Raw genomic sequence first — 22,533 nt, forward strand, 5'->3', positions numbered from 1 at the left:
AGAGTAGGATGTTATATTAGCTAGCTGGCTATGGCTATAATCAACAATGTAGGCTGTGTGTAGCGGTTGGCTTAAAAAGTTTTTTTCGCCTGGTCAGACAGCTGATGTGTTGTGCACTGAATTCCACAAGCGAAGGGAAAAGGTGACAGGAGGAGAGAGCGTAGATGCGAGAAGGAATTCTACAACGAGCAAAATGTTCATGCTGTTTGTATGCGGCTGCTATTAAAGAGAACTATGTTTGTGTCTGCTCAGGGGTGTATTCATTCTGCCGATTCTGTTGAAAAACGTTTCATGAACGGAATGAAACGGGAATAAACATATCTGAATTTGTTCAACAGAAACGCTCGTTTGCAACTGTTGGATTAATGACTACACCCTAGATCAGATAGATGCAGGCAACAGTGTGCAAGGTGGTATTGAATGTGTCACTGTCTGTCACCTTAATTAATTAATCTTTATCTCGTCCTGTGCACCTACGTTGTAAACATTAATTCCTAAGCTAGGTTGTAGCAACCTCATGATGGGTATAGGGGAAATTTTAGTTTCATGTAGTAGCCTAAACCTATCAATGTTACGTTGAGCTGGATGAATGGAATATGAATGACAGTCATCCAATATGCTGTATTAGAAAATAGGCCATGCTCATAAAAGATAATCGTCCTCCCTCATCTTAAACAGGTAGCCTAGTGATTAAGAGCGTTGAACCTTTAACCGAAATGTTGCTGGTTCGAATCCCCGAGCCAACTAGGTGAAAAATCTGTAAATGTGCCCATTAGCAGGGCACTTAACCCTAATTGCTCCTGTAAGTCGCCCTAGATAACAACGTCTGCTAAATGACTGAAATGTAAACGTCACCGATCGCCACTGGTATTCACAGTCCTCCATCAATAATATGTTGTTTTTCCAACTCAATCTCCATGGCAACATGTGCTTGAACACTGCACATTGTTCACTCTGATGCCATGAGGGGTGCCTTTAAAATGTTCTTCCCCAGGGCACGGGACTAGTCCAGCCATGCAAGGCAGAAGTCATAGTAAAACTGCTTGTATACTATTTTGATTACACTCTACCATGGAAGGCTGTGGTGATAACAGACATGTCTCACAGCCAAGAGCAATGTGTGGGCGGTGTTTGTGCACACAATATTTTATAGCCTTTTCAGCAATCTCGGGAGTTAGCAGGTGTACAGTACCAGTCAAATGTTTGGACACACCTACTCATTACAGGGTTTTTCTTTATTTTTACAATTTTCTACATTGTAGAATAATAGTGAAGACATCAAAACTATGAAATAACACATGGAATCATGTAGTAACCAAACAAGTATTAAACAAATCAAAATATATTTTATATTTGAGATTCTTCAAAGTAGCCACCCTTTGCCTTGATGACAGCTTTGCACACTCAAAACACATTGACTCTGTACCAATACCGCCTGTATATAGCCTCGCTACTGTTATTTTACTGCTGCTCTTTAATTATTTGTTATTTTTATTTAAATGTTTTACTTATCTATTTTTTACTTAACTTATTTTTCTTAAAACTGCATTGTTGGTTTTTAAGGGCTTGTAAGGAAGCATTTCACTTTAAGGTGAAATACACCTGTTGTATTCGGCAGCATGTGACAAATATAATTTGATTTGATTAGATTATGTTGGAGAGGCTTCCATTGTTGTTAGATAGGTAACTCTCGATCGACTCTGTAGCAGGGGATGTAAATCCATAACACGTATGTTTTTCCAGCAGCAGATTATGGTCAATAATGTAAAAAGCTGCAGTGAAATCTAACAAAACAGCTCCCACAAGCTTCTTATTATCAATGTCTGTCGGCCAATCATCAGTCATTTGTATCAAAGCTTCTATCTCAAGGCCATCAGACTGTTAAACAAACATCACTAACATTGAGTGGCTGCTGCGAACATACAATGCCACTTTATATGATGTTTACATACCCTACATTACTCATCTCATATATATATATATATATATATATATATATATATATATATATATATATATATACTGTACTCTATACCATCTACTGCATCTTGCCTATGCCATTCGGCCATCACTCATCTATATATTTTTGTGTACATATTCTTATTAATTCCTTTACACTTGTGTGTATAAGGTAGTTGTTGTGAAATTGTTAGATTACTTGTTAGATATTACTGCATGGTCGGAACTAGAAGCACAAGCATTTCGCTACACTCGCATTAACATCTGCTAACCATGTGTATGGTCTTCCTGTCTGGGTTGGCGCCCCGCCTTGGGTTGTGCCGTGGCGGAGATCTTTGTGGGCTATACTCGGCCTTGTCTCAGGATGGTATGTTGGTGGTTGAAGATATCCCTCTAGTGGTGTTGGTGCTGTGCTTTGGTAAATTGGGTGGGGTTATATCCTTCCTGTTTGGCCCTGTCCGGGGGTATCATCGGATGGGGCCGCAGTGTCTCCTGACCCCTCCTGTCTCAGCCTCCTGTATTTATGCTGCAGTAGTTTATGTGTCCGGTGTCCTGTGTGAATTTAAGTATGCTCTCTCTAATTCTCTCTTTCTCTCTTTCTTTCTTTCTCTCTCTCGGAGGACCTGAGCCCTAGGACCATGCCTCAGGACTACCTGGCATGATGACTCCTTGCTGTCCCCAGTCCACCTGGCCGTGCTGCTGCTCCAGTTTCAACTGTTCTGCCTGCGGCTATGGAACCCTGACCTGTTACCTGTCCCAGACCTGTCCCAGACCTGCTGCTTTCAACTCTCTAGAGACAGCAGGAGCGGTAGAGATACTCTCAAAGATCAGCTATGAAAAGCCAACTGACATTTACTCCTGAGGTGCTGACTTGTTGCACCCTTGACAACTACTGTGATTATTATTATTTGACCATGCTGGTCATTTATGAACATTTGAACATCTTGGCCATGTTCTGTTATAATCTCCACCCGGCACAGCCAGAAGAGGACTGGCCACCCCTCATAGCCTGGTTCCTCTCTAGGTTTCTTCCTAGGTTTTGGCCTTTCTAGGGAGTTTTTCCTAGCCCCCGTGCTTCTACACATGCATTGCTTGCTGTTTGAGGTTTTAGGCTGGGTTTCTGTACAGCACTTTGAGATATCAGCTGATGTAAGAAGGGCTATATAAATATATTTGATTTGATTTGTATGTGACAAATAAAATTTGATTTGATTTCTCAATACACAGTACGTTTGATGATGAGCTGTGCAGTAACACAGATTTGAAATGTATTTTGCCTCATCCCTCCGTTAGGTTCTTATTTTTCAGAGTAAATAACTCACGGACATTAGAGAAGCTTAACCAAGTTTAATTCTTCCCAAAGGGTCGACATAGCTGTATTCAGACAAAAAAAACATTTCCCACAATCACTGATATTTAACGGTATTTAACCCTTTCTCCTAGGCTGAGTCTCCTCCTCCACAACCGAACAGCTAAAGCATCTGTGTTGCTAGACAGAACCTTAGAGATATCTATTCTTCCTCACTTCATCTGACCTGACCTCGACCCCAAAGTGCTCACTCCTCCCCAACTCAAGGCTATCATGGTTATTGATACCAGACTGTGTCTCTTCTCCTCCCAGAGGATCCCTGATGACTAACAATAACATATCCTGACATAAAGTAAACGTTATACATTACCCTCTCTCCCTCAGTGACATACCCTGACATAATGTAAACGTTATACATTACCCTCTCTCCCTCAGTGACATATACTGACATAATATAAACGTTATACATTACCCTCTCTCCCTCAGTGACATTGTTAGTTTCAAAGATCTCCACCCGTCTCCCCTTATTAATGCCTGCCACATGTAATCACTTCCCTGCACTCAAAACATTCTAAGCTTAGTTGCACCCACTATATACCTTCCTCCTATAACCCTTAACTTCTGGTGTAGACCCTCAACCTTATCACTCCATCAGTGACATGAATAAGTAACATTTCATATTCTCAGAACTTAACACCTCTCAAACATAACATTTTTCAATTCTTCATCAAGCCACAGGGATTTAACAGTTTTTACTTATGGTTATTAGTATCTTCATAAATGCGTCAAGTCACCCAAGTCATAGACTGTTTTCTCTGCTACCCCATGGCAAGCGGTACCGGAGCGCCAAGTCTTGGACCAAAAGGCTCCTTAACAGCTTCTACCCCCAAGCCATAAGACTGCTGAACAATGAATCAAATGGCCACCGGACTATTTACAGTGACCCCCCATTTGTTTTTTACACTGCTGCTACAGTGTTTATTATCTATGCATAGTAACTTCACCCCCACCTACATGCACAAATTACCTCAACTAACCTGTACCCCTGCACACTGACTCGGTACCAGTACCCCCCTGTATATAGCCTCATTATGGTTATTTTATTTTGTTACTTTTTATTATTTTTTACTTGAGTTTATTTGGTCAATGTTTCCTTAACTTTTTCTTGAACTGCACTGTTGGTTAAGGGTTTGTAGATAAGCATTTCACGGTAAGGTTAACACATGTTGTATTCGGCGAATGTTTTTTGGATTTAGATTTAAAAATATATATATATATATTTTTTAAAGTATTCAGAGCCTTTACTCAGTACTTTGTTGAAGCACCTTTGACAGCGAATACAGCCTCTAATCGTCTTGGGTATGATGCTACAGGCATCAAATCAAATCAAATGTATTTATATAGTCCTTCGTATATCAGCTGAAATCTCAAAGTGCTGTACAGAAACCCAGCCTAAAACCCCAAACAGCAAGCAATGCATGTGAAAGAAGCACGGTGGCTAGGAAAAACTCCCTAGGAAAAACTCCCTAGAAAGGCTAGGAAAAACCAGGCTATGAGGGGTGGCCAGTCCTCTTCTAGCTGTGCCGGGTGGATATTATAACAGAACATGGTCAAGATGTTAAAATGTTCATAAATGACCAGCATGGTCAAATATTAATAATCATAGTAGTTGTCGAGGGTGCAACAAGCACGTCCGGTGAACAGGTCAGGGTTCCGTAGCCGCAGGCAGAACAGTTGAAACTGGAGCAGCAGCATGGCCAGGTGGACTGGGGACAGAAAGGAGTCATCATGCCAGGTAGTCCCGAGGCATGGTCCTAGGGCTCAGGTCCTCCGAGAGAAAGAAAGAAAGAGAGAAAGAGAGAATTAGAGAGAGCATATTTAAATTCACACAGGACACCGGATAAGACAAGAGAATACTCCAGATGTAACAGACTGACCCTAGCCCCCCGACACATAAACTACTGCAGCATAAATACTGGAGGCTGAGACAGGAGGGATCAGAAGACACTGTGGCCCCATCCGATGATACCCCCGGACAGGGCCAAACAGGCAGGATATAACGCCACCCACTTTGCCAAAGCACAGCCCCCACACCACTAGAGGGATGTCTACAACCACCAACTTACCGTCCGAAGACAAGGCCGAGTATAGCCCACAAAATCTCCGCCACGGCACATACCAAGGGGGGGGGGGGGGCGCCAACCCAGACAGGAAGACCACGTCAGTGACTCAACCCACTCAAGTGACGCACCCCTCCCATGGACGGCATGGAAGAACACCAGTAAGTCAGTGACTCAGCCCCTGTAATAGGGTTAGAGGCAGAGAATCCCAGTGGAAAGAGGGGAACCGGCAAGGCAGAGACAGCAAGGGCGGTTCGTTGCTCCAGCCTTTCCGTTCACCTTCACACTCCTGGGCCAGACTATACTTAATCATAGGACCTACTGAAGAGATAAGTCTTCAGTAAAGACTTAAAGGTTGAGACTGAGTCTGCGTCTCTCACATGGGTAGGCAGACCATTCCATAAAAATGGAGCTCTATAGGAGAAAGCCCTACCTCCAGCCGTTTGCTTAGAAATTCTAGGGACAATTAGGAGGCCTGCGTCTTGTGACCGTAGCGTACGTGTAGGTATGTACGGCAGGACCAAATCGGAAAGATAGGTAGGAGCAAGCCCATGTAATGCTTTGTAGGTTAGCAGTAAAACCTTGAAATCAGCCCTTGCCTTAACAGGAAGCCAGTGTAGGGAGGCTAGCACTGGAGTAATATGATCAAATTTTTTGGTTCTAGTCAGGATTCTAGCAGCCGTATTTAGCACTAACTGAAGTTTGTTTAGTGCTTTATCCGGGTAGCCGGAAAGTAGAGCATTGCAGTAGTCCAGCCTAGAAGTAACAAAAGCATGGATTAATTTTTCTGCGTCATTTTTGGACAGAAAGTTTCTGATTTTTGCAATGTTACGTAGATGGAAAAAAGCTGTCCTTGAAACAGTCTTGATATGTTCTTCAAAAGAGAGATCAGGGTCCAGAGTAACGCCGAGGTCCTTCACAGTTTTATTTGAGACGACTGTACACCCATCCAGATTAATTGTCAGATTGAACAGAATATCTCTTTGTTTCTTGGGACCTAGAAAAAGCATCTCTGTTTTGGGGAGTTTCTCCCATTCTTCTCCGCAGATCCTCTCAAGCTCTGTCAGGTTGGATGGGGAGCGTAGCTGCACAGAGAGTTTTAAGTCTACCCAGAGATGTTAGATCGGGTTCAAGTCTGGCTCTGACTGGGTCACTCAAGGACATTCAAAGACTTGTCCCGAAGCCACTCCTGTGTTGTCTTGGCTGTGTACTTAGGGTCGTTGTCCTTTTGGAAGGTGAATCTTCATCCCAGTCTATGGTCCTGAGCGCTCTGGAGCAGGTTTTTCATCAAGGATCTCTCTGTACTTTGCTCCGTTCATCTTTCCCTCGATCCTGACTAGTCTCCCAGTCCCTGCCGCTGAAAACATCCCCACAGCATGATGCTGCCACCACCATGCTTCACCGTAGGGATGGTGCCAGGTTTCCTCCAGACGTGACACTTGCCATTCAGGCCAAAGAATTCTATCTTGGTTTCATCTGACCAGAGAATCTTGTTGTTCATGGCCTAAGAGTCCTTTAGGTACATTTTGGCAAGCTCCAAGTGGGCTGTCATGTGCTTTTACTGAGGAGTGGCTTCCGTCTGGCCACTCTACCATAAAGGCATGATTGGTGGAGTGCCTCAGAGATGGTTGTCCTTCTGGAAGGTTCTCTCATCTCCACAGAGGAACTCTGGAGCTCTGTCCAAGTGACCATCGGGTTCTTGGTAAACTCCCTGACCAAGGCCCTTCTCCCACAATTGCTCAGTTGGCTGGGCTGCCAGCTCTTGGAAGAGTCTTGATGGATCCAAACTTCTTCCATTTAAGAATGATGGAAGCCACTGTGTTCTTGGGGACCTTTAATGCTGCAGAAATGTTTTGGTACCCTTCCCCAGATCTGTGCATTGACACAATCCTCTCGGAGCTCTACGGACAATTTCTTTTACCTCATGACTTGATTTTTCACTTCTGACATGCAGTGTCAACTGTGGGACCTTATATAGACAGGTGTGTGCCTTTACAAATCATGTCCAATCAATTGAATTTACCACAGGTGGGCTCCAAACAAGTTGTAGAAACATCTCAACGATGATCAATGGAAACAGGATGCATCTGAGCTCAATTTCCAGTCTCATGGCAAAGGGTCTGAATACTTATGTAAATAAGGTACTTTTATTTTTAATAAATTAGCAACATTATGGGGTATTGTGTGTAGATTGATGAGAATCCATTTTAGAATAAGGCTGTAACGTAACAAAATGTGGAAAAAGTCAAGGGTCTGGATAATTTCCGAAGGCACTGTATACACTATATTAGGCCCAGTCTTTGGAAATGTAGTTTTCCTAGATATGGCTACTATGTTATGATGACTAAATCCAATGGATGTGGATACTCCTTTAGAGCAGATTTCTCCAGGATTAGTAAAGATCGATACATGTTAATAATGTCATTCCTGTGCTGTTTGTAAACACCCTGTGTTAACCTGAACCAGGTTAAGTTGAAGATTTTTCTTGAGTGGACAGCTAAATGAATATATGACTAGTCAATATTTAGGTCAACCAGAAAATATTCCTGTCTGTTGATATCCCATAAATTATCAAGCATTTCACACATCCTATCCAGATATTGACTGTTAACACTTGGTGGTCTATAGCAACTTCTCACAAGAATGGGCTTTAGGTGAGGCAGGTGAACCTGTAACCATATTACTTCAACAGCCTTTTCCATGAGATCCTCTCTAAATTTTCCAGGAATATGACTCTGAATATAAACAGCAACACCACCCCCATTGGCATGTCTGTCTCTTCTGAAGAAGTTGTAACCATTTATTGCTACCACTGTATCATAAAAGGTATTATCTAAGTGTGTTTCAGAGATAGTCAGTATGGGAATGTTATCTGTTACAAGTAAGTTATCGATTTCATGAACCTTGTTACTCAGTTTGGAGTCACTTAGAAATGTTCTTGTTTATGAAAGAAAAGCACATTTTTTTTGTCCATTAAAATAACACAAAATTGATCAGAAATACAGTGTAGACATTGTTACTGTTGTAAATGACTATTGTAGCTAGAAACGGCAGATTTTTTATTGAATATCTATCTTTAATGGAATATCTATACGTACAGAGGCCCATTATCAGCAACCATCACTCCTGTGTTCCAATGGCACGTTGTGTTAGCTTATCAAAGTTTATTATTTTAAAAGGCTAATTGATCATTAGAAAACCCTTTTGCAATTATGTTAGCACAGCGGAAAACTGTTGTTTTGATTAAAGAAGCAATAAAACAGGCCTTCTTTAGACTAGTTGAGTATCTGGAGCATCAGCATTTGTGGGTTTGATTACAGGCTCAAATTGGCCAGAAACAAAGGACTTTCTTCTGAAACTCGTCAGTCAAATCAAATCAAATGAAACTTTATTTTCCACATTATCAGCAACTTGATGGTTGCTGATAATGAGCCTCTGTACTCCTATGTAGATATTCCATTAAAAATGACTCCACAACATGGCGGTTATCTGTATGGCTTGTTTTGGTGACTGAGTCTGTACTCAGATTATTGCAAAGTGTGCTTTCACCATAAAGCTTTTTTTAAATCTGACACAGCGGTTGCATTAAGGAGAAGTTTATCTATAATTCTGTGCATAACACTTGTATCTTTTTAAGTTTATGATGAGTATTTCTGTAAATTGATGTGCTCATTCACCGGAAGTTTTGGAGGCGAAACATTTCTGAACATTACACGCCAATGTAAAATGAGGTTTTTGGATATAAATATGAACTTTATCGAGCAAAACATACATGCATTGTGTAACATGAAGTCCTATGAGTGCCATCTAATGAAGATCATCAAAGGTTAGTGATTCATTTTAGCTGTATTTCTGGTTTTTGTGACACCTCTCCTTGCTTGGAAAATGGCTGTGTGGTTTTTCTTGCCTAGGTGCTGTCCTAACATAATCTAATGGTATGCTTTCACCGTAAAGCCTTTTGAAATCGGACACTGTGGTTGGATTAACGAGAAGTCTATCTTTCAAATGGTGTATAATACTTGTATGTGTGATAAATTTGAATTATGAGATTTTTCTTGTTTTGAATTTGGCGTTCTGCTATTTCACTGGCTGATAGGCGGGGTGGGACGCTAACATCCCACATTTCCCAGAGAGGTTTTAACTTAACAACAGAAGCCCATATAACGTTACGCCGTAGGTGTCTGTGGCAATGCCTGCCCACTTGCCCTTCAGCACAGGAATCATGACTCCCAGCACGGCCTGTACAGTTTAACATCCCTGCCTCTTTTTACCCCCTCTCGTTCTCTTTTCTCCACTTATCCTGCTTTAGGACGCAGAGAAGATGAAGAAGGTAGTACCTGCACGAGGGTGTTGTGGATGACAACAGACAACGGAAAAGATTGGAGACCCAAGCCAGCCGTCCGCCACTAACACACAAGGTGTGCCACAAGATGGCGCTGAAGAGGATGGCTGACATTTACATGCCCCTGACCAATTGTGCTATTTTGTTAGTTTTTTTTGCATTGTTTGTAACTTATTTTGTACATAATGTTGCTGTTACCATCTCTTATGACGAAAATAACTTCTCACCACGAACTGGAAAAACCTTTTTCCTTTAACGAGTCCGACGAGAAGGATATATGCTCTCCCGGGAACAGGCCCAAATCCATGTCATTTGCGTGAAGAAAAGACGAGGAAAATAAGATGCAGATCGGGCTGCCTTCTGAGAATTCGTAGGCGAGCGAGTAAACTGCCACTGTCTTCCGTTCTACTTGCTAACATGCAACATGCAATATACAATCATTGGAAAATAAACATGCAATCATTGGAAAATAAAATTGATGACCTACGATTACGATTATCCTACCAAAGGGACATTAAGAATTGTAATATCTTATGTTTCACCGAGTCGTGGCTGAACGACGACACAGAAAATATAGAGCTGGTGGGATTTTCCATGCACTGGCAAAACAGAGATGCTACATTTGGTAAGACAAGGGGTAGGGGTGTGTGTCTTTTTGTCAATAACAACTGGTGGCCCTCTCATATACCTTTGAATACCAATCAAAGATGTTCCTCCAAAAATTATTAAGTAGGAGGCAGAGCCACAAAGTGGGGATACCTGGGGATTAATTATGTTTCATTTGGTTTTGGAGAAATGAAGTATATGCATGACTTTGTATTGTATCAATTGATATCTGGCATTGAAGGAACAAAAGGGAATTCTAGACAGGGCTCTGAGATCTCAATATTTAACTCTTTACCCCAGGTGTTCTTGAGATGACAAGTAGAGGCCTCTGTATCGTTGGAGAAAAAGGAGACAAACTGTGAGATGGGGTGTTTTGAGTTGGGAGGGCGCTGTAGCGAATCATAAAACAAATGTTATACAGGAGGGTATCAACATTTTTAATTAGCCCTTTGATATAGTGTCTGACTTGTAAATAACGGAGAAAAAAATGTAAATGGGAGAGATTGAATTGATTACAGACTTGACTTCCATATTTAGCCACAGTGGGGCAACCATGTCCAACTTATCAGGGAAACCCAGTTGCCCTGACATTTGCAGCCCAGTAGTAATGCTTAAAGACGGGTAGGCCTAAGCCGCCACTTTCCTTGGGCTTTTGCAAGTAGGTTTTACAAATACGATGGTTTTTGTAACCCCAGACAAATGGCAAGTTTGTCGAGTCCAATGTCTTAAAAAATGAAAAGGTAAGAAAAATTGGAAGATTCTGGCAAAGATAAAGGAACCTGGGAAGAGAAACCATTTTTACGGCATTAATGCGCCCCATCATAGAAAGAGGCAATATTCTCCAGCTCTCTATGTTTTGTTTAAGTTTTGCAACCAGCTCACTGTAGTTAAGCTTGAAGATGAGCTTTAGATTTCTAGGTATTTTTAGTCCCCGGCAAGTTAGGTGATCATGCACCAGTTTACATGGTATCCTCTCTAGCTCACATTAAATGGAATCCTCTCTAGCTCACATTAAATGGTATCCTCTCTAGCTCACTTTAAATTGTATCCTCTCTAGCTCACTTTAAATTGTATCCTCTCTAGCTCACTTTAAATGGTATCCTCTATAGCTCACTTTAAATGGTATCCTCTATAGCTCACTAAATGGTATCCTCTCTAGCTCACTTTAAATGGTATCCTCTCTAGCTCACTTTAAATGGTATCCTCTATAGCTGACATTAAATGGTATCCTCTCTAGCTCACTAAATGGTATCCTCTCTAGCTCACTTTAAATGGTATCCCCTCTAGCTCACTAAATGGTATCCTCTCTAGCTGACATTAAATGGTATCCTCTCTAGCTCACTTTAAATGATATCCTCTCTAGCTCACTTTAAATGGTATCCTCTCTAGCTGACATTAAATGGTATCCTCTCTAGCTCACTTTAAATGGTATATTCTCTAGCTCACTTTAAATGTTATCTTCTCTAGCTCACTTTAAATGTTATCTTCTCTAGCTCACTTTAAATGGTATCCTCTCTAGCTCACTTTAAATGGTATCTTCTCTAGCTCACTTTAAATGGTATCCTCTCTAGCTCACTTTAAATGGTATCTTCTCTTGCTCACTTTAAATGGTATCCTCTCCTGCATTCTTTCCCGGTTGGAATTCTTTTTTTGCCTCAATTATTTATTCTGTTGTGAAATTTGATTTCAATTCTCTTTTGGCACTATCATCAGGTTTTGGCAGATTGATAGAATCAAAGGCTGATGCATCAGAATCATTGGCTCTGTAAGACTATAACTCTGAGTAAATTTCTTTGAAGCAGTTTGTTTATCTCTTTAGGATTTGTCAGCGAGATGTCCACCCTAGACCTGATTTGATGGATTGTTCTATTAGCCTGTGCACCCTTTAGTTGTCTAGCCAGCAACCTTTCCGGATTGTCCCCTAGTTCAAATTGTTTTTGTCTCAGCTTTAATGGTAGGTTACTCACCTGAGAACTAAGAATAGCATTGTGTTCATATTGTTGTAGTCAACCTGAGAGAGTGAAGTTCTGTGTGTCTCCTCCGAAGCTGGGAGGTTTTATTCTATCTCATCCAGTCGCATGCGATTCCCTTTTTTTTTAATGGCAGACTGAAATAATATGACCTCTCATAACCACATAAAAGATTCCCATAGTGTAGAATCAGACACCCCTCCTGTTTCATTAGTCTTATGTACCCTTGCGTTTATGGTACCCGGCTTGGCAAGTGGTGAGGGCTTCGACTGTAGAGAGTGGTGTGCACTGTCAATGAAGAGGGGCTTTGGAAAGTTGTCGTCGCCCAGCAGCTTGGGAATAAGCTTGGACACAAACTCTGTGGGTTTCCCTTGTTCTTTGTCCTCCAAAATCCCCACAAGTTTGATGTTCAAGCCTGCAACTCCTGCCTTCTAAATGGAGAACCTTGGCTTAAAATGTGCATAAAATGTGGTGAGTAGTTGACTCGAGAGAGAGAGAAAGACAACAGCTGAACAGTTTTGAACAAATGTACATTTCTTTAAAAATGAAAGAGCAAGAAAAGAGAGAGATTTATATTTAGTTGTATTTTTTTTAAACTTTCACTTACGTAGCTAATGCAGCTAGCTAGTTTAGCCTACTCAAACACCTGGCTCAAACAGAGAAGGATGTTATATTAGCTAGCTGGCTATGGCTATAATCAACAATGTAGGCTGTGTGTAGCGGTTGGCTTAAAAGTTTTTTTCGCCTGGTCAGACAGCTGATGTGTTGTGCACTGAATTCCACAAGCGAAGGGAAAAGGTGACAGGAGGAGAGAGCGTAGATGCGAGAAGGAATTCTACAACGAGCAAAATGTTCATGCTGTTTGTATGCGGCTGCTATTAAAGAGAACTATGTTTGTGTCTGCTCAGGGGTGTATTCATTCTGCCGATTCTGTTGAAAAACGTTTCATGAACGGAATGAAACGGGAATAAACATATCTGAATTTGTTCAACAGAAACGCTCGTTTGCAACTGTTGGATTAATGACTACACCCTAGATCAGATAGATGCAGGCAACAGTGTGCAAGGTGGTATTGAATGTGTCACTGTCTGTCACCTTAATTAATTAATCTTTATCTCGTCCTGTGCACCTACGTTGTAAACATTAATTCCTAAGCTAGGTTGTAGCAACCTCATGATGGGTATAGGGGAAATTTTAGTTTCATGTAGTAGCCTAAACCTATCAATGTTACGTTGAGCTGGATGAATGGAATATGAATGACAGTCATCCAATATGCTGTATTAGAAAATAGGCCATGCTCATAAAAGATAATCGTCCTCCCTCATCTTAAACAGGTAGCCTAGTGATTAAGAGCGTTGAACCTTTAACCGAAATGTTGCTGGTTCGAATCCCCGAGCCAACTAGGTGAAAAATCTGTAAATGTGCCCATTAGCAGGGCACTTAACCCTAATTGCTCCTGTAAGTCGCCCTAGATAACAACGTCTGCTAAATGACTGAAATGTAAACGTCACCGATCGCCACTGGTATTCACAGTCCTCCATCAATAATATGTTGTTTTTCCAACTCAATCTCCATGGCAACATGTGCTTGAACACTGCACATTGTTCACTCTGATGCCATGAGGGGTGCCTTTAAAATGTTCTTCCCCAGGGCACGGGACTAGTCCAGCCATGCAAGGCAGAAGTCATAGTAAAACTGCTTGTATACTATTTGATTACACTCTACCATGGAAGGCTGTGGTGATAACAGACATGTCTCACAGCCAAGAGCAATGTGTGGGCGGTGTTTGTGCACACAATATTTTATAGCCTTTTCAGCAATCTCGGGAGTTAGCAGGTGTACAGTACCAGTCAAATGTTTGGACACACCTACTCATTACAGGGTTTTCTTTATTTTTACAATTTTCTACATTGTAGAATAATAGTGAAGACATCAAAACTATGAAATAACACATGGAATCATGTAGTAACCAAACAAGTATTAAACAAATCAAAATATATTTTATATTTGAGATTCTTCAAAGTAGCCACCCTTTGCCTTGATGACAGCTTGCACACTCAAAACACATTGACTCTGTACCAATACCGCCTGTATATAGCCTCGCTACTGTTATTTTACTGCTGCTCTTTAATTATTTGTTATTTTTATTTAAATGTTTTACTTATCTATTTTTTACTTAACTTATTTTTCTTAAAACTGCATTGTTGGTTTTTAAGGGCTTGTAAGGAAGCATTTCACTTTAAGGTGAAATACACCTGTTGTATTCGGCAGCATGTGACAAATATAATTTGATTTGATTAGATTATGTTGGAGAGGCTTCCATTGTTGTTAGATAGGTAACTCTCGATCGACTCTGTAGCAGGGGATGTAAATCCATAACACGTATGTTTTTCCAGCAGCAGATTATGGTCAATAATGTAAAAAGCTGCAGTGAAATCTAACAAAACAGCTCCCACAAGCTTCTTATTATCAATGTCTGTCGGCCAATCATCAGTCATTTGTATCAAAGCTTCTATCTCAAGGCCATCAGACTGTTAAACAAACATCACTAACATTGAGTGGCTGCTGCGAACATACAATGCCACTTTATATGATGTTTACATACCCTACATTACTCATCTCATATATATATATATATATATATATATACTGTACTCTATACCATCTACTGCATCTTGCCTATGCCATTCGGCCATCACTCATCTATATATTTTTGTGTACATATTCTTATTAATTCCTTTACACTTGTGTGTATAAGGTAGTTGTTGTGAAATTGTTAGATTACTTGTTAGATATTACTGCATGGTCGGAACTAGAAGCACAAGCATTTCGCTACACTCGCATTAACATCTGCTAACCATGTGTATGGTCTTCCTGTCTGGGTTGGCGCCCCGCCTTGGGTTGTGCCGTGGCGGAGATCTTTGTGGGCTATACTCGGCCTTGTCTCAGGATGGTATGTTGGTGGTTGAAGATATCCCTCTAGTGGTGTGGGTGCTGTGCTTTGGTAAATTGGGTGGGGTTATATCCTTCCTGTTTGGCCCTGTCCGGGGGTATCATCGGATGGGGCCGCAGTGTCTCCTGACCCCTCCTGTCTCAGCCTCCTGTATTTATGCTGCAGTAGTTTATGTGTCCGGTGTCCTGTGTGAATTTAAGTATGCTCTCTCTAATTCTCTCTTTCTCTCTTTCTTTCTTTCTCTCTCTCGGAGGACCTGAGCCCTAGGACCATGCCTCAGGACTACCTGGCATGATGACTCCTTGCTGTCCCCAGTCCACCTGGCCGTGCTGCTGCTCCAGTTTCAACTGTTCTGCCTGCGGCTATGGAACCCTGACCTGTTACCTGTCCCAGACCTGTCCCAGACCTGCTGCTTTCAACTCTCTAGAGACAGCAGGAGCGGTAGAGATACTCTCAAAGATCAGCTATGAAAAGCCAACTGACATTTACTCCTGAGGTGCTGACTTGTTGCACCCTTGACAACTACTGTGATTATTATTATTTGACCATGCTGGTCATTTATGAACATTTGAACATCTTGGCCATGTTCTGTTATAATCTCCACCCGGCACAGCCAGAAGAGGACTGGCCACCCCTCATAGCCTGGTTCCTCTCTAGGTTTCTTCCTAGGTTTGGCCTTTCTAGGGAGTTTTTCCTAGCCCCCGTGCTTCTACACATGCATTGCTTGCTGTTTGAGGTTTTAGGCTGGGTTTCTGTACAGCACTTTGAGATATCAGCTGATGTAAGAAGGGCTATATAAATATATTTGATTTGATTTGTATGTGACAAATAAAATTTGATTTGATTTCTCAATACACAGTACGTTTGATGATGAGCTGTGCAGTAACACAGATTTGAAATGTATTTTGCCTCATCCCTCCGTTAGGTTCTTATTTTTCAGAGTAAATAACTCACGGACATTAGAGAAGCTTAACCAAGTTTAATTCTTCCCAAAGGGTCGACATAGCTGTATTCAGACAAAAAAAACATTTCCCACAATCACTGATATTTAACGGTATTTAACCCTTTCTCCTAGGCTGAGTCTCCTCCTCCACAACCGAACAGCTAAAGCATCTGTGTTGCTAGACAGAACCTTAGAGATATCTATTCTTCCTCACTTCATCTGACCTGACCTCGACCCCAAAGTGCTCACTCCTCCCCAACTCAAGGCTATCATGGTTATTGATACCAGACTGTGTCTCTTCTCCTCCCAGAGGATCCCTGATGACTAACAATAACATATCCTGACATAAAGTAAACGTTATACATTACCCTCTCTCCCTCAGTGACATACCCTGACATAATGTAAACGTTATACATTACCCTCTCTCCCTCAGTGACATATACTGACATAATATAAACGTTATACATTACCCTCTCTCCCTCAGTGACATTGTTAGTTTCAAAGATCTCCACCCGTCTCCCCTTATTAATGCCTGCCACATGTAATCACTTCCCTGCACTCAAAACATTCTAAGCTTAGTTGCACCCACTATATACCTTCCTCCTATAACCCTTAACTTCTGGTGTAGACCCTCAACCTTATCACTCCATCAGTGACATGAATAAGTAACATTTCATATTCTCAGAACTTAACACCTCTCAAACATAACATTTTTCAATTCTTCATCAAGCCACAGGGATTTAACAGTTTTTACTTATGGTTATTATTATCTTCATAAATGCGTCAAGTCACCCAAGTCATAGACTGTTTTCTCTGCTACCCCATGGCAAGCGGTACCGGAGCGCCAAGTCTTGGACCAAAAGGCTCCTTAACAGCTTCTACCCCCAAGCCATAGACTGCTGAACAATGAATCAAATGGCCACCGGACTATTTACAGTGACCCCCCATTTGTTTTTTACACTGCTGCTACAGTGTTTATTATCTATGCATAGTAACTTCACCCCCACCTACATGCACAAATTACCTCAACTAACCTGTACCCCTGCACACTGACTCGGTACCAGTACCCCCCTGTATATAGCCTCATTATGGTTATTTTATTTTGTTACTTTTTATTATTTTTTACTTGAGTTTATTTGGTCAATGTTTCCTTAACTTTTTCTTGAACTGCACTGTTGGTTAAGGGTTTGTAGATAAGCATTTCACGGTAAGGTTAACACATGTTGTATTCGGCGAATGTTTTTTGGATTTAGATTTAAAAATATATATATATATATTTTTTAAAGTATTCAGAGCCTTTACTCAGTACTTTGTTGAAGCACCTTTGACAGCGAATACAGCCTCTAATCGTCTTGGGTATGATGCTACAGGCATCAAATCAAATCAAATGTATTTATATAGTCCTTCGTATATCAGCTGAAATCTCAAAGTGCTGTACAGAAACCCAGCCTAAAACCCCAAACAGCAAGCAATGCATGTGAAAGAAGCACGGTGGCTAGGAAAAACTCCCTAGGAAAAACTCCCTAGAAAGGCTAGGAAAAACCAGGCTATGAGGGGTGGCCAGTCCTCTTCTAGCTGTGCCGGGTGGATATTATAACAGAACATGGTCAAGATGTTAAAATGTTCATAAATGACCAGCATGGTCAAATATTAATAATCATAGTAGTTGTCGAGGGTGCAACAAGCACGTCCGGTGAACAGGTCAGGGTTCCGTAGCCGCAGGCAGAACAGTTGAAACTGGAGCAGCAGCATGGCCAGGTGGACTGGGGACAGAAAGGAGTCATCATGCCAGGTAGTCCCGAGGCATGGTCCTAGGGCTCAGGTCCTCCGAGAGAAAGAAAGAAAGAGAGAAAGAGAGAATTAGAGAGAGCATATTTAAATTCACACAGGACACCGGATAAGACAAGAGAATACTCCAGATGTAACAGACTGACCCTAGCCCCCCGACACATAAACTACTGCAGCATAAATACTGGAGGCTGAGACAGGAGGGATCAGAAGACACTGTGGCCCCATCCGATGATACCCCCGGACAGGGCCAAACAGGCAGGATATAACGCCACCCACTTTGCCAAAGCACAGCCCCCACACCACTAGAGGGATGTCTACAACCACCAACTTACCGTCCGAAGACAAGGCCGAGTATAGCCCACAAAATCTCCGCCACGGCACATACCAAGGGGGGGGGGGGGGCGCCAACCCAGACAGGAAGACCACGTCAGTGACTCAACCCACTCAAGTGACGCACCCCTCCCATGGACGGCATGGAAGAACACCAGTAAGTCAGTGACTCAGCCCCTGTAATAGGGTTAGAGGCAGAGAATCCCAGTGGAAAGAGGGGAACCGGCAAGGCAGAGACAGCAAGGGCGGTTCGTTGCTCCAGCCTTTCCGTTCACCTTCACACTCCTGGGCCAGACTATACTTAATCATAGGACCTACTGAAGAGATAAGTCTTCAGTAAAGACTTAAAGGTTGAGACTGAGTCTGCGTCTCTCACATGGGTAGGCAGACCATTCCATAAAAATGGAGCTCTATAGGAGAAAGCCCTACCTCCAGCCGTTTGCTTAGAAATTCTAGGGACAATTAGGAGGCCTGCGTCTTGTGACCGTAGCGTACGTGTAGGTATGTACGGCAGGACCAAATCGGAAAGATAGGTAGGAGCAAGCCCATGTAATGCTTTGTAGGTTAGCAGTAAAACCTTGAAATCAGCCCTTGCCTTAACAGGAAGCCAGTGTAGGGAGGCTAGCACTGGAGTAATATGATCAAATTTTTTGGTTCTAGTCAGGATTCTAGCAGCCGTATTTAGCACTAACTGAAGTTTGTTTAGTGCTTTATCCGGGTAGCCGGAAAGTAGAGCATTGCAGTAGTCCAGCCTAGAAGTAACAAAAGCATGGATTAATTTTTCTGCGTCATTTTTGGACAGAAAGTTTCTGATTTTGCAATGTTACGTAGATGGAAAAAAGCTGTCCTTGAAACAGTCTTGATATGTTCTTCAAAAGAGAGATCAGGGTCCAGAGTAACGCCGAGGTCCTTCACAGTTTTATTTGAGACGACTGTACACCCATCCAGATTAATTGTCAGATTGAACAGAATATCTCTTTGTTTCTTGGGACCTAGAAAAAGCATCTCTGTTTTGGGGAGTTTCTCCCATTCTTCTCCGCAGATCCTCTCAAGCTCTGTCAGGTTGGATGGGGAGCGTAGCTGCACAGAGAGTTTTAAGTCTACCCAGAGATGTTAGATCGGGTTCAAGTCTGGCTCTGACTGGGTCACTCAAGGACATTCAAAGACTTGTCCCGAAGCCACTCCTGTGTTGTCTTGGCTGTGTACTTAGGGTCGTTGTCCTTTTGGAAGGTGAATCTTCATCCCAGTCTATGGTCCTGAGCGCTCTGGAGCAGGTTTTTCATCAAGGATCTCTCTGTACTTTGCTCCGTTCATCTTTCCCTCGATCCTGACTAGTCTCCCAGTCCCTGCCGCTGAAAACATCCCCACAGCATGATGCTGCCACCACCATGCTTCACCGTAGGGATGGTGCCAGGTTTCCTCCAGACGTGACACTTGCCATTCAGGCCAAAGAATTCTATCTTGGTTTCATCTGACCAGAGAATCTTGTTGTTCATGGCCTAAGAGTCCTTTAGGTACATTTTGGCAAGCTCCAAGTGGGCTGTCATGTGCTTTTACTGAGGAGTGGCTTCCGTCTGGCCACTCTACCATAAAGGCATGATTGGTGGAGTGCCTCAGAGATGGTTGTCCTTCTGGAAGGTTCTCTCATCTCCACAGAGGAACTCTGGAGCTCTGTCCAAGTGACCATCGGGTTCTTGGTAAACTCCCTGACCAAGGCCCTTCTCCCACAATTGCTCAGTTGGCTGGGCTGCCAGCTCTTGGAAGAGTCTTGATGGATCCAAACTTCTTCCATTTAAGAATGATGGAAGCCACTGTGTTCTTGGGGACCTTTAATGCTGCAGAAATGTTTTGGTACCCTTCCCCAGATCTGTGCATTGACACAATCCTCTCGGAGCTCTACGGACAATTTCTTTTACCTCATGACTTGATTTTTCACTTCTGACATGCAGTGTCAACTGTGGGACCTTATATAGACAGGTGTGTGCCTTTACAAATCATGTCCAATCAATTGAATTTACCACAGGTGGGCTCCAAACAAGTTGTAGAAACATCTCAACGATGATCAATGGAAACAGGATGCATCTGAGCTCAATTTCCAGTCTCATGGCAAAGGGTCTGAATACTTATGTAAATAAGGTACTTTTATTTTTAATAAATTAGCAACATTATGGGGTATTGTGTGTAGATTGATGAGAATCCATTTTAGAATAAGGCTGTAACGTAACAAAATGTGGAAAAAGTCAAGGGTCTGGATAATTTCCGAAGGCACTGTATACACTATATTAGGCCCAGTCTTTGGAAATGTAGTTTTCCTAGATATGGCTACTATGTTATGATGACTAAATCCAATGGATGTGGATACTCCTTTAGAGCAGATTTCTCCAGGATTAGTAAAGATCGATACATGTTAATAATGTCATTCCTGTGCTGTTTGTAAACACCCTGTGTTAACCTGAACCAGGTTAAGTTGAAGATTTTTCTTGAGTGGACAGCTAAATGAATATATGACTAGTCAATATTTAGGTCAACCAGAAAATATTCCTGTCTGTTGATATCCCATAAATTATCAAGCATTTCACACATCCTATCCAGATATTGACTGTTAACACTTGGTGGTCTATAGCAACTTCTCACAAGAATGGGCTTTAGGTGAGGCAGGTGAACCTGTAACCATATTACTTCAACAGCCTTTTCCATGAGATCCTCTCTAAATTTTCCAGGAATATGACTCTGAATATAAACAGCAACACCACCCCCATTGGCATGTCTGTCTCTTCTGAAGAAGTTGTAACCATTTATTGCTACCACTGTATCATAAAAGGTATTATCTAAGTGTGTTTCAGAGATAGTCAGTATGGGAATGTTATCTGTTACAAGTAAGTTATCGATTTCATGAACCTTGTTACTCAGTTTGGAGTCACTTAGAAATGTTCTTGTTTATGAAAGAAAAGCACATTTTTTTTGTCCATTAAAATAACACAAAATTGATCAGAAATACAGTGTAGACATTGTTACTGTTGTAAATGACTATTGTAGCTAGAAACGGCAGATTTTTTATTGAATATCTATCTTTAATGGAATATCTATACGTACAGAGGCCCATTATCAGCAACCATCACTCCTGTGTTCCAATGGCACGTTGTGTTAGCTTATCAAAGTTTATTATTTTAAAAGGCTAATTGATCATTAGAAAACCCTTTTGCAATTATGTTAGCACAGCGGAAAACTGTTGTTTTGATTAAAGAAGCAATAAAACAGGCCTTCTTTAGACTAGTTGAGTATCTGGAGCATCAGCATTTGTGGGTTTGATTACAGGCTCAAATTGGCCAGAAACAAAGGACTTTCTTCTGAAACTCGTCAGTCAAATCAAATCAAATGAAACTTTATTTTCCACATTATCAGCAACTTGATGGTTGCTGATAATGAGCCTCTGTACTCCTATGTAGATATTCCATTAAAAATGACTCCACAACATGGCGGTTATCTGTATGGCTTGTTTTGGTGACTGAGTCTGTACTCAGATTATTGCAAAGTGTGCTTTCACCATAAAGCTTTTTTTAAATCTGACACAGCGGTTGCATTAAGGAGAAGTTTATCTATAATTCTGTGCATAACACTTGTATCTTTTTAAGTTTATGATGAGTATTTCTGTAAATTGATGTGCTCATTCACCGGAAGTTTTGGAGGCGAAACATTTCTGAACATTACACGCCAATGTAAAATGAGGTTTTTGGATATAAATATGAACTTTATCGAGCAAAACATACATGCATTGTGTAACATGAAGTCCTATGAGTGCCATCTAATGAAGATCATCAAAGGTTAGTGATTCATTTTAGCTGTATTTCTGGTTTTTGTGACACCTCTCCTTGCTTGGAAAATGGCTGTGTGGTTTTTCTTGCCTAGGTGCTGTCCTAACATAATCTAATGGTATGCTTTCACCGTAAAGCCTTTTTGAAATCGGACACTGTGGTTGGATTAACGAGAAGTCTATCTTTCAAATGGTGTATAATACTTGTATGTGTGATAAATTTGAATTATGAGATTTTTCTTGTTTTGAATTTGGCGTTCTGCTATTTCACTGGCTGATAGGCGGGGTGGGACGCTAACATCCCACATTTCCCAGAGAGGTTTTAACTTAACAACAGAAGCCCATATAACGTTACGCCGTAGGTGTCTGTGGCAATGCCTGCCCACTTGCCCTTCAGCA

Source organism: Salmo trutta, chromosome 33 (assembly GCF_901001165.1).
Source record: "Salmo trutta chromosome 33, fSalTru1.1, whole genome shotgun sequence".
NCBI lineage: Eukaryota > Metazoa > Chordata > Actinopteri > Salmoniformes > Salmonidae > Salmo > Salmo trutta.